This window comes from Hylobates moloch, unplaced genomic scaffold (genome assembly GCF_009828535.3).
Source record: "Hylobates moloch isolate HMO894 unplaced genomic scaffold, HMol_V3 SCAFFOLD_10, whole genome shotgun sequence".
NCBI lineage: Eukaryota > Metazoa > Chordata > Mammalia > Primates > Hylobatidae > Hylobates > Hylobates moloch.
The window spans coordinates 38,424,482-38,440,401 of record NW_026652285.1 but is presented as its reverse complement, the minus strand read 5'-3'; the positions used below and the strand labels follow the sequence as shown (position 1 = coordinate 38,440,401).

At 37.4% G+C, this 15,920-nt stretch overlaps 1 long non-coding RNA gene across 1 annotated transcript in view; it reads right to left on the bottom strand.

The window, feature by feature from the left end:
• Positions 1-285: 285 nt before the first annotated feature.
• The window catches only part of LOC131384346 (uncharacterized), a 78,792-nt gene continuing 63,157 nt past the window's right edge, over positions 286-15,920 (bottom strand). The window contains exon 3 of the long non-coding RNA XR_009215100.1: positions 286-628. This is a non-coding gene — a long non-coding RNA (uncharacterized LOC131384346). The remainder of the gene's footprint in view (positions 629-15,920) is intronic.

The following is a 15,920-nucleotide window of genomic DNA, read 5'->3' as shown; positions in this document are numbered from 1 at the left end:
AAGATGTTGTGTAGAAAAATTGTTGATATTTTCCAGTGTATCAGCAGAGGACAGAACAAGAATAGTGGCTGACAGTTGATAGTAGGCAAGATTTTATTCAATATGAAGATAAACATTCTCACAATAAGTGTTAGTCACATTACAGATTTGATTACCTCAATATAGTATGATATTTTAAGTGTAAGTGAATCCTAATTTTGGGAAAAATATATATATATACATATGTATATATTTCCAGTACTCTTGTAAGTTGGAACATGAATATATTTTTATTAGGTTGCTCACAGAAATGAATGACACATTAGCACAGGAATCAAGGATGAAGTTTTTAGCACAAAATATCTTCCAAAGAAAATCATCACCCAGATGTTTCCTCAGATTTAATAACCTCAGCTGAGTGTTCCACCAGTTCTTCATGACTTTCCTAGAGTGCTCTATCCCAACAACAGGTGCCACTTCACAGAGATCCAATGGCCTTTGCCCCTGTCTCTGCTGTCTAAGTCCCATGCTTCCTTTCAGGCCTTGGTTAACCGTTTGTGTGTCTTGCTAGCTCATGTCCCCTCTAAAATTCGCAGCTTGATAATTCTGTGTGTCTGCCACCATCCCAGAAGTAAAGAGTGAGTAGAGACTGAAATTACATCAACATAGAAAAACATTAAGAATAGTTATTAGTAACTGGATATGTGAGTATATATATTTATAGATCCCTATATAAAATCTATCTATAAAATATAAAGTTATCACATATATACATACACATACATATGTTATATACACATATTATATATAAGATATATATAAAAAATGCTTATAGGTAGAACCCATGCCTCCTCCTCAAATGACATATGTCCTGTAGAGAACAAAGGAACCCTTCATTAATTTATGTATTCAACTACGAGCCATAAAAAATAATGTCTTTTGCAGCAACATGAATGCAGCTTGAGACCATTATCCTAAGCCAATTAACACATGAACAGAAAACTAAATACCACATGTTCTCACATATAAGTGAAAGCTAAACATTGAGCACACAGGGACATAGGGATGTGAACAATAGGAACATAGGATGGGAACAATAGACACTGGGGGACTACTAGAGTGGGGAAAGAGGGAAGGGGTCACAGGCTGAAAAGGTACCTAGCGGGGACTGTGCTCATTACCTGGGTGATGAGATCATCTGTACTTCAATCCTCAGCATCAAGCAGTATACCCATGTAACAAACCTGCACATGTATCCACTGAATCCAAAACAAAAGTTAAAAATAAAATAATGCATTATAATATAAAATATTCATTCATAAAATACCTCTGTATGCTAGGGACAAGGAATACAAAAATAAAGTTGTTTACTGTCCAAAGATATTTTAGACGGAGAACATGGGCTAAAAATTACTATAGTATGTCCCTTTGTACTTGTGCACAGTATACTCCTGCATACAGGTGTCCAATAAGAGTTGGCTGATAAAAGGATAGAGAATTTCTCTACTGTGGCTCACCACACCTTCTCCTGGCTCTTTTCTGACTCTGGATGTGGCCAACGCATTTTCAAAGGGGAAGAAGAAGAGACAAAAACGTAATACAGAAATCAAGAAACTAGATTTAGTACTGCAATTTCTAACAAAGATAATTAGCTGAAAACATTGTGTGCTAACCCGAAGACTGCTTAAGGACACACACACACACACACACACACACACACACACACACACACTCACCCATGATTCTCCATGGGGAAGGGTCAACTGGAAAAAGTACACAGAGACCACAGGTTTTGACCAAGAACCTCTTAATGAACTGCTGGACGGGATGGATCTGCTTTTCAGCTGCAAGTCACTTTCCTTCTTTGATGGTTACAGAGAATGCTATGATCTTCCCAGAGATGCTACAGGTCTGCCCCAGAGCCTGTTTGGAGGCTACAGATTCATAAGGCATATTCTGATCTTCACATAGGAGCGGGATGTGTAGAAAGATCTCAAATTTGTGATTTATGGCCATCACGATAATTTTGGAGGTGTCTTTTTAAAAGGTCTCATTGGCTCCTTTACAAAGTTAATTGCAGTTGCCTGATTGCTGAACTGGTTCCAGTAGTTTATTTGCTGAGGCTGTAGGCTTTTAATTCATGTCAACCTCTGATTACTGTGGTTCTGCTGTCTACCTGCTCTTCAATGAGCATTGCCAAATCATAACAGTACAATCTATTTCCTGTGTTTTAATAGATAAATCAGGGCCATCTTCTTCTAAGTAAATGTTGAGTTACTTTTCTCCCAATGCATTACCTTGAACAATCATTATTGCAATTCACCTACTATTCCTGTCTACTCCCACACTCTTTTGAGAACTTTCACCAGATATTTCACTACTCATAGAAGAGACAAGAGACAGCTATCTACTAATATGATCAGTTACTCCTTATTCAGATCAGTTACAAAGAGGCTAAGTTAAATGCATTCTAGGGCAATGTCAAGTCACATTTTTCTATTTGGAGAAGCACATTTTATATATGCTTTCCCCCATATCTTTACTTATGCTTTTTTCTTTCTTTATAATATTCTGGAATTAGAGTCAAGAGGTAAGGTTCAGGAAGGGGATACAGAATCGTGTGAGAAAGCTGGCTTTAGAGTAGGGATCATATTGATCACCACTCTGAAGTCCCTATTCCACTGTCATCTTCGATGAATAATCACCAGTTTTTAATCACCCATAATTTGTTTAGAAACTCAGAAACTGGGTCAATCATAACTTGTTTTGTAAAAATAAATACATAAAACAAAATAATAACATACTCTAGGGACTCATCAAGGACTTTTTGAAAATATAAACATCATAATTTTGCTCTTACCTTTATCAATATACAAATTTCTTTTCTTCAGAGGGAAAAACAACAATAGGTTACTTATGTATGTTTGCTTACTTCTTATGAAAGCTCCACTTCCTAATTATTAATTTATGTACTACGTTTATCTTAATATTCAGTAATTCTATTCTTTATAATGAACCTTACCAGTTTTTATCATGGAAAATTATCAGTCTTTGATCATTAAGATTTCTTTCTAAAAGAATTAGAAATCTCCTATCAACAAAGACAAGTTTGCTGTATGTATCAGAAACCCCCAGTACAAATAGTCTTAATAAGAAAAGTATTATCTCATGTAAGAAGAAGTCAAAGTGTAAGATGTGATCAAGGTATAAAATATGGAAGCTGTGACTTAGTTTCTCTGCAGTTCTCTTAGCTCTACTCTAATTGCAGGTGATACAGCTAGAGTTGGGAATGTCTATTAGAAGGAAGAGTTCATATTTTCTTATGTCGTCTTCTTAGCAACGAGGATCTACTTTCCAGAAGTCCCACAGAAAACTTCTCTCACATTGTGCTGTCTTGCATTTGGTTACATGCCTCTTTCTAAATGTAGAGTGGCAAGGAGAATATGATTGGCTTAACCTAACCATTTAGTCAACCACAGATGATTTGGGCTTTTGAGGCTTATGAGGGTGGATGTTCTTGTAAAAAGTATGAAAATTTCTATCTATTAGTTCTTTTAAAACTAAAGGGCAGATGGCTTTCATCTGGGCACTAAAAACCATACATGAATGATGGAATCTTTGCAATTTTATTATGAGTATATGCAAAATAGCAATCTTCTACTGAAAACTTATTAACTCATATTCTAAAAGATGTGATTTTAAAAACTTTGACTGAATTAGAATTGATTGGATATCTAATCATGTTTTGTAATTAAATTATCTCCCATCAATGAAGATATATAATACCAAAAGATTATAAGAAACTATTTAAATTTCCCTCAAGCTTCGTTTATGCTCAGATCACTCACTCTTTCTATTTGGTCTTCAAAAGGTAAGAATAATAGCTGCTGTAATGTAGCCCTATAACTCTTATTACAAATAGTGATTTTAATTTTTAGTTAGTTTGATCATTTATAGTACTTATGAAGTCTTACTTCTTCTGCTTCTGGAAAGATATAAGAAAAATTCACCATATGACCACTTATTTTCCAAAGAGTTTATCACTGGCAATGGGTGGAGGAGGACTGATGTTTTAGGGATTCACAAGATGGAAAATATTCATTCATGATAAGTACCTTTGCAGGTCAAATGGTCTAGTGATGCAGTAAGAAAATCCATTTATCTTAGTCTTACTAATCATTTATCCAGCTATTTCACCATGAATTTATATTATGGTAGAATAAAATTTAATGTCTGAGGGGATCTTGTTTCCTAGAAAGAAACTCTTGGAAATGCTGAGTTAAGGAGTGGTCAAATGAAAGTATTAATAATCACAGAAGGAGGATTTGGCTTGGAAGCTTTTGAAGGTTGAGTCTCTGCAAGCAGAAGTGGAGACAGAGTTTGTGATGCAAGGTGTTGATTAGGTTATCAACACCTGTGAAAGGAAAAGGAAGAAGCAAGATTGCACAAGAGGAGTAGATGAACTGTGAAGTAGGCCTGACAACACCTAGCCTAACTGGAGAACTCTGAGCATCATCCCCAGATTTGGCACAGGTTGGGTCAGAATTTCTGAGCCCCTATATCTTCACCACGCTTAGTCAGCAGGTGTGAGATTCTTGGGGCAACAATGTTTCTTCAAGTGACCCTCTGTAGATGAGACGGCCAATTGAAGGGGATGAGAGCTGGAGGCTGTCTTCTGACTGCACTCCCTACAACTGGGCGCAAGTTCTTCTTTGAGAAGAGATCTGAGTAGTTAATCTCTGTGTCTACAGTAGTCCTAATTGGTGTTTCTCATATCCTCTTCTCCATATACAACCAGAAAGCTACTCCTCAAGGATTCCTGTGGGCTTCTCTTCCTGAGAAGAAAGTGGCAGTCTTTGCAAACAGGGAGCCCCTAATTTTCAGATTAGGATAGAAACATCCGTTGGCCAAATCAAGTCAGCTATAGTTAATAATTCAATGAGGCTCTTGCTGTATTTGCTAGTAAAAGGTTACCTCCTTTGTAGAGCAGAGTATTTAACCCTTCAGAGTACAAATTGCAGGTTCAGAAAGCACAAAGTTCCCCAGTGGGTCATCAGGAGTGAAGATAAACAAGATCGCTTATTTCACCACTTGATTTCTGGACCTGTGTATTTATCCTATTGGGGACACTTTGCCATATAAAATTTTTAATGCATATACTGTGTTCTGGAGGAAGGTACCCCATTCTTACAGAATAATGCTTCTCAGGTAGCTCTTTATTTGTACCTTCACAGCCACTCCAGCACTCTGGCAGACCAGCACTTCTGGGTAGTGGAGTAAGTCATACATCCAGTGGATCCTGTGGGCATCATTAACTCCCACACCTTCTTTGCTGTAAAGTGTTTTCTTGTTTTTTTCTCTGGTGTGATGCTTTGGACACCCATTCCAAAAGATCAGTCACTCCATAAGACCTTACGTAGCTGTGTTTGCTGAAGTTCTGTGGGCAAGTAAGGGAAATCCATACTCTAACAGGTGTCTATTCCTATGAGAACAAGTGACTGGACCTTCTAGTATGAATGGAGCCCATTTGGTCTCCTCAAGAAATTTTGTCATATTGGAAGATAAGAGATGTTCTCTGTTGCCAGTGGGTGGAACATTAGTTGGTAGCAGAAGCTAGATCAGCCTTGCTAGTCTGAAACCCACGTTGTTGGATCCATGCATAGTTTCTATATCTGCCACCACAGTCACCCCGTTTATATATCTATTATATCCACTTTGAGGTGGCTGTTGCCAAAAATTACTGACAATATCAGGTGTTTATTTAGTGCTGTTTTACGGTTAATGCTTTCTAGTGGCCACTAATATGTAACATAAAAATCTGCACTTCATGCCAACTCTCACATGTTTAATCACATGCTATTCAAGATGTGTGCTTATACTTGACCTTGCATTTTTTTTCCCTTCCAGGGCCCTGATCAGCTTTCTAGGCCATTCACTGCTAATCATAAGTGCTTATATATTCTGATCTCAGGAAGCTTCTTTCTCAACACAAAGTATAGGACCAGGGACACTGTCCAAAGTTATGAAGCTATGCCCATAGGAAGGATTCATGGCAGTCTTTCAAGGCCATCTCTAAGTGAGGTTGCAGTGCAGCTAAAATCCATTTTTGGCTTGCACCCACATATTAAGCCAACACACTCATAGTCTGAGTTTTTTTTTCTTTCAGCTGGTCATATGGGGGACCCTACTATGCTAGAGTTGTGAACTGAAGGGCAGGCACTAGGGCAGTGATGGTGGATGCCACTGTTGTCTGGGTTTCCTACTCATGCAGCTTTCTTATGCCCTGTGGTCCTTCTCGTGTGCAATTTGGGATATACCTCTTCCGTCTTATGCTGAATTTCTGCTAGGCCCATCACTTATTAATTTGTTGGCTGATAGACCCAGCTCTCGACAAGCAGGTCCAGACACATGGTCAGCTGTTCTGTCTATAGTAGAGCCTAATAGCATTCCACAAGTTGTTTTTGAAAGATATGTAATTGTCTGCTTTATTTGGCATGATCTTGCTCCAGAACCCTTGGGATTTTTCAAAAGGCATATGATTTTCTCTGACAAATGGCATAGCTTTACTCCAGAATCCCAGGGGCCCACATTATGATTCTTACACTGAGACTTGCCACAAATTCCACACTGCCTCTTTTCTACTAGCCATTATATCTCCAGTACCATAAGGTCTGCAAAACCATATGACTCTAGTGTCAGGGCTACTTTCACTGTAACCTGGATCTGCTGTAGAGCTGTTTTTTGCTGTAAGATCTTTCCAAAGCTAACAGCATTTCATTCCATGCAGTATGTGGGCATGAGCAGTATTCTTAGTTGTGTAGGATGCTGCCGTAAGAATCTAAAAAATGTACCAGTACTATTCTTTGTTCGTGGTAGGATGTGCAAAATGCAATAATTTTTCTCTTATTTTGGAGGGGATGACTCAGCATACACCTGTCCACTGGGCATTTAAAAGTTGTATGAATGTGTTGGGCTCTTCACTCTCTGTAGAATTATCTCCAACCCTCTGGAGTATGTGTATGTGTATTTTATTGAGATCTTTAGCATTGTCTTGCTCACTTGGTCTGATGAACGTAATGCCATTGACATAATGGACTAATGTAATGTTCTGTCAGATATCTAGATGATCCAAATCTCTTTAGACTATGCCATTTTTTATATACACACACACACACACACACACACATATAGAGAGAGTGTGTGTGTGTGCGCGCGTGTGTGTGTGTGAACTTAGCCCTGGGGCAAGCCGGTAAATATATACTGTTGTATGTTCCATATGAATGTAAATTGTCTATAATATTTTCAGATTGGGAAAGAAATGAATGTGTTTATCAAATCAGAGGCCAGATATCACGTTTTTGAGGCCATATTAATCTGCTTTTGCCAAGAAATCCATTTGACATAGCGGTTTCAGTCAGGCTAATACTTCACTTAATTTGAGTAATCTGTCATTTTCCATGATCCATCTATTTGGAATTAAATGGGGAAATGATAGGGACCACACCCCTACTTCGTTTAGATTATTGGGGTCACAAATCTCTATCATGCCTTCATGATAGGCATGATGGCTAGGAGTGGGGCAATTTCAAAGGTGTCCACTTTACTTTGTCACTATTATAGCTCTTATGCCAAGGCAAAAAAAAAAAAAATGAGGCTTGTTACAAGCTGCCAAATATATAACTCCAAAATATACCTATGGAGACCAGGAAAGTGTCAATGAGTAGGTCTGTAGACCAAGTGGAACCACTGGATGACCATGACCTTTGTTACCAGCTGCCAAATACATAACTCCAAAATATACCTATGGAGACCAGGGAGTGACTACAGAGTGAGTAGATCTGTAAACCCAGTGGAACCATTGGATAACCATGACTAGGATTCTATTTATTACTTAGCCCACATATGACACCTCTCTTATGGGACTGGAATGATGGTGAAGATTCTGGTTACCAACTCAAACCCTGTGTCCTACAGTCTCCAAATGTGTAAGTACTCTCCTTATAAAAATATATTGGTACCTGAGAAAATGGCCATAGGTCACTTGGAGAAGTAGTGGAGAAATCATTACTGTGATGTTTTTCTTCATAAAAAATTGGAAAAAAATTAGTCAATGAATTCCATATCTGAAAACAGGTTCAATCTAAAATTGTATAAGGAACCATAATTTTTATTGGGGTGACTTCTGTAAGCTACTTATTCATTCTTATTTCCTCTGATGACAAGAGTGTCTACCTATTTTTGCCTCTCGATAAATGATTTTCTTTTAATCATGTCAGTAACTCTCTACAGGTCAGAAAACCTTGGCTGTCACTCCAAACTTATAATTCATTACAATAATTGCAATACCTTGCCTTCTGGTTCTGAATCAATATCATCTGCCCTCTACTTTTGGGAGATTATTTTATCCCCGGTGATATCAGTGAGACAAGTTCTGTAACAGCCTCTCCTACCACCAACACTGGCACAGAGAAGAGGCCACCACTAACATTTTTAATGATACTCATGCTCCTGTCACCATTGCATTCCTTATGGCCTTGATATGGGGTGGTGTCTCCAATGGAATACAATCATCTGGAGGATTTTTGGGACATATATTGGATATCTATTTCCAAACATCCACCCCTTTCAATCTGTTCCTTTACTATTTGCGGTGGCAATCCTGCCCTTTCAACTTCCTTTCTATGGGTCATCACTTTTCCTATGCTTAACATCATCCTGGTAGCAAGTTTGCCACCTCTCCCTGACTCCTTGCCAAGTGTTAAATCTAGTGTCTTCTGGGTGCCCTCCAAAATAAATGAATTCTTCCTGACGTAATTGTATATTCAAATGACCTTTATTAAGCATCTTCAGAATCCAGTTCTTTCTTCACTCTCCTGGCCCCTGCCATTCTGTGACAGCTAGATCTTCCAATTACTTTGTGATATAGTCTTCCCCCTTCCATCAAACCCAGCAATGCCCCAGGAAGGTTACAGTATAACTTAACCCCAGTTATTAGCATAGAGACTATGGGTAGAGGTAAGGTCAAATCCTGGGAAGGTAAGACCTGTTATCTTACAGACTCTGCATTTTCTTCCACCATGAGGATAAGAGGTGGTGTGTGTCTGTGTGTGTGTGAATTTGTGTGTATGTGTGCATGTGCATGCACTTCTTCAGGCTCAGAAATTTGGGAGGAGAATGGGGAGTTAAAATATAATAGAGAAATCCACTCAGACGTCATCATCCCATTCGGAGACATCTACCCAAATAGCAAAATCTCAAAATGTCTTAACCAAGGTCCTCACCTTGGCATAATAGACTGACTTTATCTGTCATTTAACTATCTTTGCAGTTCTGTCACTCCAACATTTATATCATAGACATGGTTCTCGGCTTCCTTTGCTCTTCTGTTGCAGGAAATGAGAGCTTTGATGCAACCAAGATCGTTTGGTTTTCACCTTGCTTTTCGATTGCCTTTTACTCATCCTCATCTGTTCTTTATATTTCTGTAGTGCATCAATAACATTTATAAACAGTCATTCTATACTAAAACTCATCAGTGTATCCCATCCTACCAGCACCATCCCAACTCACCCCTGTAAAGATTTTAACAACTGGACTACCATCGTGCATCCAGGACAATGTGTGTTCCCCCTACCACCAGTGACAGGGTCCTCATTTAACAGGACATTGATTAATCCAAAAACCTCATCTTATTGTCCACTTTATTGGGCCAGTTTTGATATCTCTGATCTCAATCTGAGTTTCTCTGAAGTGGAAGCTGAGACACTATAGGGTTCAAGAGGTTTATTACATATAAATACCTGTGAAAGGAAAGAAGAAGAACTGTTGGACAGAGGGCGAAGTTGTGATGAAGGCTCTCCAAAGCCTTGGCTAACTCAGAGGGAAACCTGGCAGTGATTCATGCCTCTTTGAGTTGATCCTCATCAGGCTGATGTATGTCAGTGCAACTGAGATGGACCCTAAATGATGGGACAGATGAAAGCCATCTGCCAACTGCACTGTGTATCTGGGCAACAAATTACCTTGAAGGGAGATATAGGTGGTACAATGTCAGGTCTATACAGGGGTAGAAAAAGCTGTCTAAATGGCATTCTACCTTCTCTCTTATTTTTTGTAAAGCCAGAATTAAACAAGTCCAGACAGACAAGAAACTGTCTTAATTCTAAATGACCTTAGTAAAGAAAATTCTAAAGCCTATTACCTTCTATTTCAAAACTGTGCTAAGGTAAAACTACGCTTGTTCGAAGAGAGCAACTTTTTGACAACTTGTTCAGGAAACATTTGTTTTTCCTTCCTGTCAATGCAGAGAATTATAAGGCTGAATACACTGTGAGTGTAATTATCCAGACTCTTATTGTTAGGTCAACCATCCTGGCAAACTAAGCACTCTGTGTGCCCAGAGACAACCTTTCTTTTAAGGACACCACTAAGTTCCTGCCTAAAGATAGGTAACAGCCTTTCCAAGTGCAACAGAGATTTCATGTAGAAAAAAAAAAAAAAATTGCCAAAATAAATGAATAAATAAATCTACATAAACTGGTGGGTTTTATGAATTTCCACTCTGATTTTCTTTCTACTTCTGACTTTAGTGTCAAGTATTCTGTATGATTGTTTCATATAAAATAAGGACTACTTTAAAAATATTTACTCCCAAGTATTTAAAAAGTCATAACTCACCCTACCTTTAAGGAGGATGTTCCAGCTAAGAATTTATGCCTTGGGTTTTATAAATATAATTTCGTTGATTGGGTGGCATTTTGTAATGCAGAGATATTTGTAATTTTTAATTCTTTGTGATTCCGTAGCATATGCGAACATCTCTATTTTGTTCAGTTATGCCTAAATTTTGTGTTACTACTATGTGGCACTCATTACATAACGAGCTGGGAATACAAAAATAAATAAAATATAGACAACACATTATTAGCTGCTCATGAAAATGTTATGTCCAAAATTAAACTGGGCTTGTCGTATACAAGAGAGTGTACATGGCACCCTGAGGTTCTTTCATTAGGAGACTTACATGGAAGAAGTAAGGAAACTTCATTACCTATATTTTATGCAGACCTAGATTCTGTGTATTTTATACTGGCCTGTGATTCCTGTGTACATGATGAGACATGAATCTCTGTTATGTCTCAGATGTAGAGCTCTAGGCTGGTCTTCTTATGGTTCAAGTTGGCATATCAAAGGGTCTAACCAAAAAAGAACTGTGGGAGAGCTTGTAGCCAGATCCTCACTACCCTCAAGTTCGTTGGTTCTTGATAGGAAAGGAGAGAACTTTTGTGCCTAGTGTGCCTTGAACCAGAGCCTCTCTCAAAAACAAGTGTAAATGTTAATGGTAAAACACAAATTCCATCATGCTTTCACTTTTTTATGTATTATGAGTTAACACATCTATTCATAGGAGTTTTGGGTCATTGATGTTACTGAATTTTCTATTTGGAGCTACACACAGATATAAAGAAATGGAAAGGAAGTCATTCATGCACCTTTTCTGGAATCAATAATCTCAGAGTCTGACTGGTTAGTGTCTTCAAATGCTATCACAGTTGATTGCAGAACCCTGAGAATAAAGGTATAGGTGGTGCAGGAACAATCATTGTTCTTACTGTGAACTCTGATTTTTTTCTCAGGTTTCAGAAGGAAGAGCCTAAAGGAAAATGTAGGTCAAGTGCTTTTATCCTGTGAAACTTTTAGAAGAGCAATCATAAAATCACAGTGACTGGCCCTGATTTTCAGTGATGGAAAAAGAAGAGCAATAGGTGAAAAAGCAATGGACAGGTATTTTTAAGTAGTATTTTAAAATACATAGCAGCAAATATAAATTTTTTTAAATTAGGAATATATTTGATTGGTTTAGTCTAATTTGACTTTGGCTTATTAAATTTGGCTTTCTATGTTACTAATTCTGGTTACTATCATATTAATGTGTCAAAGTGCAAAAAGAAAAAACTAAAACATATGTTTATAAGGCATCATGTTTAATGTGCTACAAGTCTCTAATTAACATACAACCCTTCACGAAACAATTGTTTCCAAGCCTGTAAATGTTTAAGAGGATGGGGCTGCTTTGCTCATTACTGTAATTATTGTAAAATCAGGTTTAATAAATTTCTTATTTATAGGTATTATATTAATTTTAAAAAATTATTTATAACAATTTAAAGTACTCTATTATCTCAAAAGCAGATCTTTCTTTTCTAAATGAATGTTTTATATTTCAAGAATAATGTTATTTTAGTTGGGACAGTATCCATTTAGTTAATATTATAATTAAATATCTAATGAAACTTTCTATTGTATTAGAATTGGCTATGATAAATCTGCAATTCCAATACATTAAAATTGCTACAAATATGACTGGAGTATATGTGTGACCTGAAAAAGCAGGCATATCTTGTTTTATTGTGCTTAAGTTTATTGCATTTTGCAGATGCTGCATTTTTACAAATTGACACTTTATGGAAACCCTGTGTCAAGCAAGCCTATTGTGGCCATTTTCCAACATCAAGTGATCACTTCCTGTGTCACATTTTGGTAATTCTCACAATATTCAATCTCTTCATTATTATTATGCCTGTTTTGGTGATCTGTGATAAGTGATCTTTGACATTATTATTGTAACTGTTTGGGGGTGACACAAACTGGACCCACATAAGATAGTGAACTTAATAAATATTATGTGTGTTCTGACTGCTCCACTGGCTGGGTGTTCCCCTATCTCTCTCCCTTTCCCTATTCACTAAAACACAAGAATACTGAAATTATGCCAAATAATAAATCTACAGAGGCCTCTAGGTGTTCGAGTGAAAGGAAAATTTGCACATCTCTGATTTTAATTCAAAAGCTAGTAATAATTAAGCTTAGTGAGGAAGACATGTTGAAAGCCTAGACAGGCTGAAAGCTAAACCTCTTGCAGCAAACAATTAGCCAAGTTGTGAACGCAAAAGAAAAAAAAGTTATTGAAGGAAATTAAAAATGCTACTCCAGTGAACATACAAATGATAAAAACATGAAACTGTCATTGCTGGCATGGAGGGTTTCAGTGGTCTGCATAGGAGATCAAGCCAACCACAACATGCCCTTAAACCAAAGCCTAATCCAGAGCAAGACCCTAATGCTCTTCAATTCTATGAAGGCTGAGGGAGTTGAGGAGGCTGAAAAAGAAACGTTTGAACTTAGCAGAGGTTGGTTCATGAGTTTAAGGAAAGAAGCTGTTGCTATAACATAAAAGTGCAAGGTGAAGCAGCAAGTGGAGATGTAGAAGCTGTATCAAGTAATCCAGAAGATCTAGCTAAGAGAATTGATGAAAGTGGCTATACTAAACAATAATCTTTCAATGTAGACAAAACACACAGCTGTCTATTGGAAGAAGACACTGTCTAGGATTTTAATAACTAGAGAGGAGAAGTCAATGTCTGGTTTCAAAGCGTCAAAAGACAAGCTCTCTTGCTAGGGGCTTATGCAGCTGGTGACTTTAAGTTGAAGCCAATGCTTATTGACCATTCTGAAAATCCTAGGGCCTTTAAGAATTATGCTATATCTACAGTGCCTGTGCTCTGTAAATGAAAAAACAAAGCCAGTATGGCAGCACATCTGCTTACAGCATGGTTTAGTGAATATTTTAAGTCCACTGTCCAGATCTATCCTTTCAAAATATTACTGCTATTGACAATGCACCTGGTCACCAACAGCTCTAATGAAAATATACATGGAGATTAATGTTGTTTTTATGCCTGCTAACACAATATCCATTCTGTAGTTTATGGATCAAGGATTAATTTTGATTTTCTATGACTGACACTTTAAGAATACATTTTATGAGGCTATAGCTGCCATAGATAGTGACTCCTCTGATGGATCTGGCAAAGTAAATTGAAAACCTTCTGGGTAGGGTTCACCATTCCAGATGCCATGAAGAACATTCATGATTCATGAGAGGAAGTCAAAATATCAACACTATTAAGGGGTTGAAACAAGTTGATTCCAACCCTCATGGATAGCTTTGAGAGATTCAAGACTTCAGTGGAGAAAGTAACTGCAGATGAGGTGGAAATAGCAAGAGAACTAGAATTAAAAGTGAAGTCTGAATATCTGACTGAACTGCTGCAATCTCATAATAAAACTTAGATGAGGACTTGCTTCTTATGCATGAGAAAAGGAAGTGGTATACTCCTGGTGAAGATGCTGTGAACACTGTTGAAAAGACAACAAAAAAATTTCAAATATTACATAAACCTTGTTGATAAAGCAGCAGCAGTGTTTGAGAATATTGACTCCAGCTCTGAAAGAAGTTCCACTGTGAATGAAAATGCTATCAAACAGCTTCACATACGATAGACAAATCTTTCATGAAAGAGTCAATAAGTGACACAAACTTCATTGTTTTATTACTTAAGAATTTGTCACAGACACCAGAACCTTCAGCAACCACCACTCTAACCAGTCAGCAGGCATCAACCTGCAGACAAGACCCTCCACGAGCAAAAACATTATGACTCACTGAAGATTAGATGATAGGTAGCTTTTGTTTTTAGCAATACAGTATTTTAATTGAGGTACTTAAATTGTTTCTTAAATATAATGTGATTGTACATTTAACAGACGATAGCATATTAGGTACATAACTTTTGTGTGCACTGGGAAATCAAAAGGTTCATGTAGCTCACTTTAGTGTGGTGGTCTGGAACTGAACCCACAATATCTCCCAGGTATGACAGCAGCACAAAAATTGTAGTGCTGCAGTAAATTTTTTGGCACTGACTTCAAATTTGAGCCAGGTCAGGATATTTTATTTGAATTTTTGGAATGCAAAATGTTTATGAAAATGTTCTAGTTTGAAGCAACATATTGCATTGTAAGATTTTATTAATTGTAGAGTAATGTTTTGAAAATAGTTTGATTGGGAGAGAGGTATGTGTTGAAATTTGAGGGTATCAAATATCTGGTATAAACAGAAAAGCAAAGGGAGGGACAGAGGGTATATGAACTGGGAAGGCCAGTCATATTTGTTTTATTGATTTCATTATTTTGCCTTTAATTGACCCAGTAGACAGCTATCTGGACACACCTCTTGGAAAATTTGGTGCAATGGAGGGGAGAAAAGGCAATACAGAATAAATGGAGAAGTATCGGGAGAATCACTCTATCTTATCTCTTAGGGTCCCAACTAACTCATTAGAGAATGAAGGTGTTGGACTTGTTCAGTGGTGTTTAACTATAATATTTCCACACAATAGCATACCATAAACAGTTATAAAATGTATTACAAGACATTTGCTCCCTAAGTAGTGGGATAATGTTTTAAAATGTTATGAGATTTTTTCCTTATCAGTATTTTTCTTTATTTATTTATTTATTTATTTATTTATTTTATTTTATTTTATTTTATTTTATTTTATTTTATTATACTTTAGGTTTTAGGGTACATGTGCATAATGTGCAGGTTTGTTACATATGTATCCATGTGCCATGTTGATTCCTGCACCCATTAGCTCGTCATTTAGCATTAGGTATATCTCCTAATGCTGTCCCCGCCCCTCCCACCCCCCACCCCACCACCAGCCCCGGGAATGTACCGTCCCCCTCCCGTGTCCATGAGTTCTCATTGTTCAATTCCCACCCATGAGTGAGAACATGCGGTGTTTGGTTTTTTGTCCTTGTGATAGTTTACTGAGAATGATGTTTTCCAGTTTCATCCATGTCCCTACAAAGGACACGAACTCATCATTTTTTATGGCTGCATAGTATTCCATGGTTTATATGTGCCACATTTTCTTAATCCAGTCTATCGTTGTTGGACATTTGGGTTGGTTCCAAGTCTTTGCTATTGTGAATAGTGCCGCAATAAACATACGTGTGCATGTGTCTTTATAGCAGCATGATTTATACTCCTTTGGGTATATACCCAGTAATGGGATGGCTGGGTCAAATGGTAT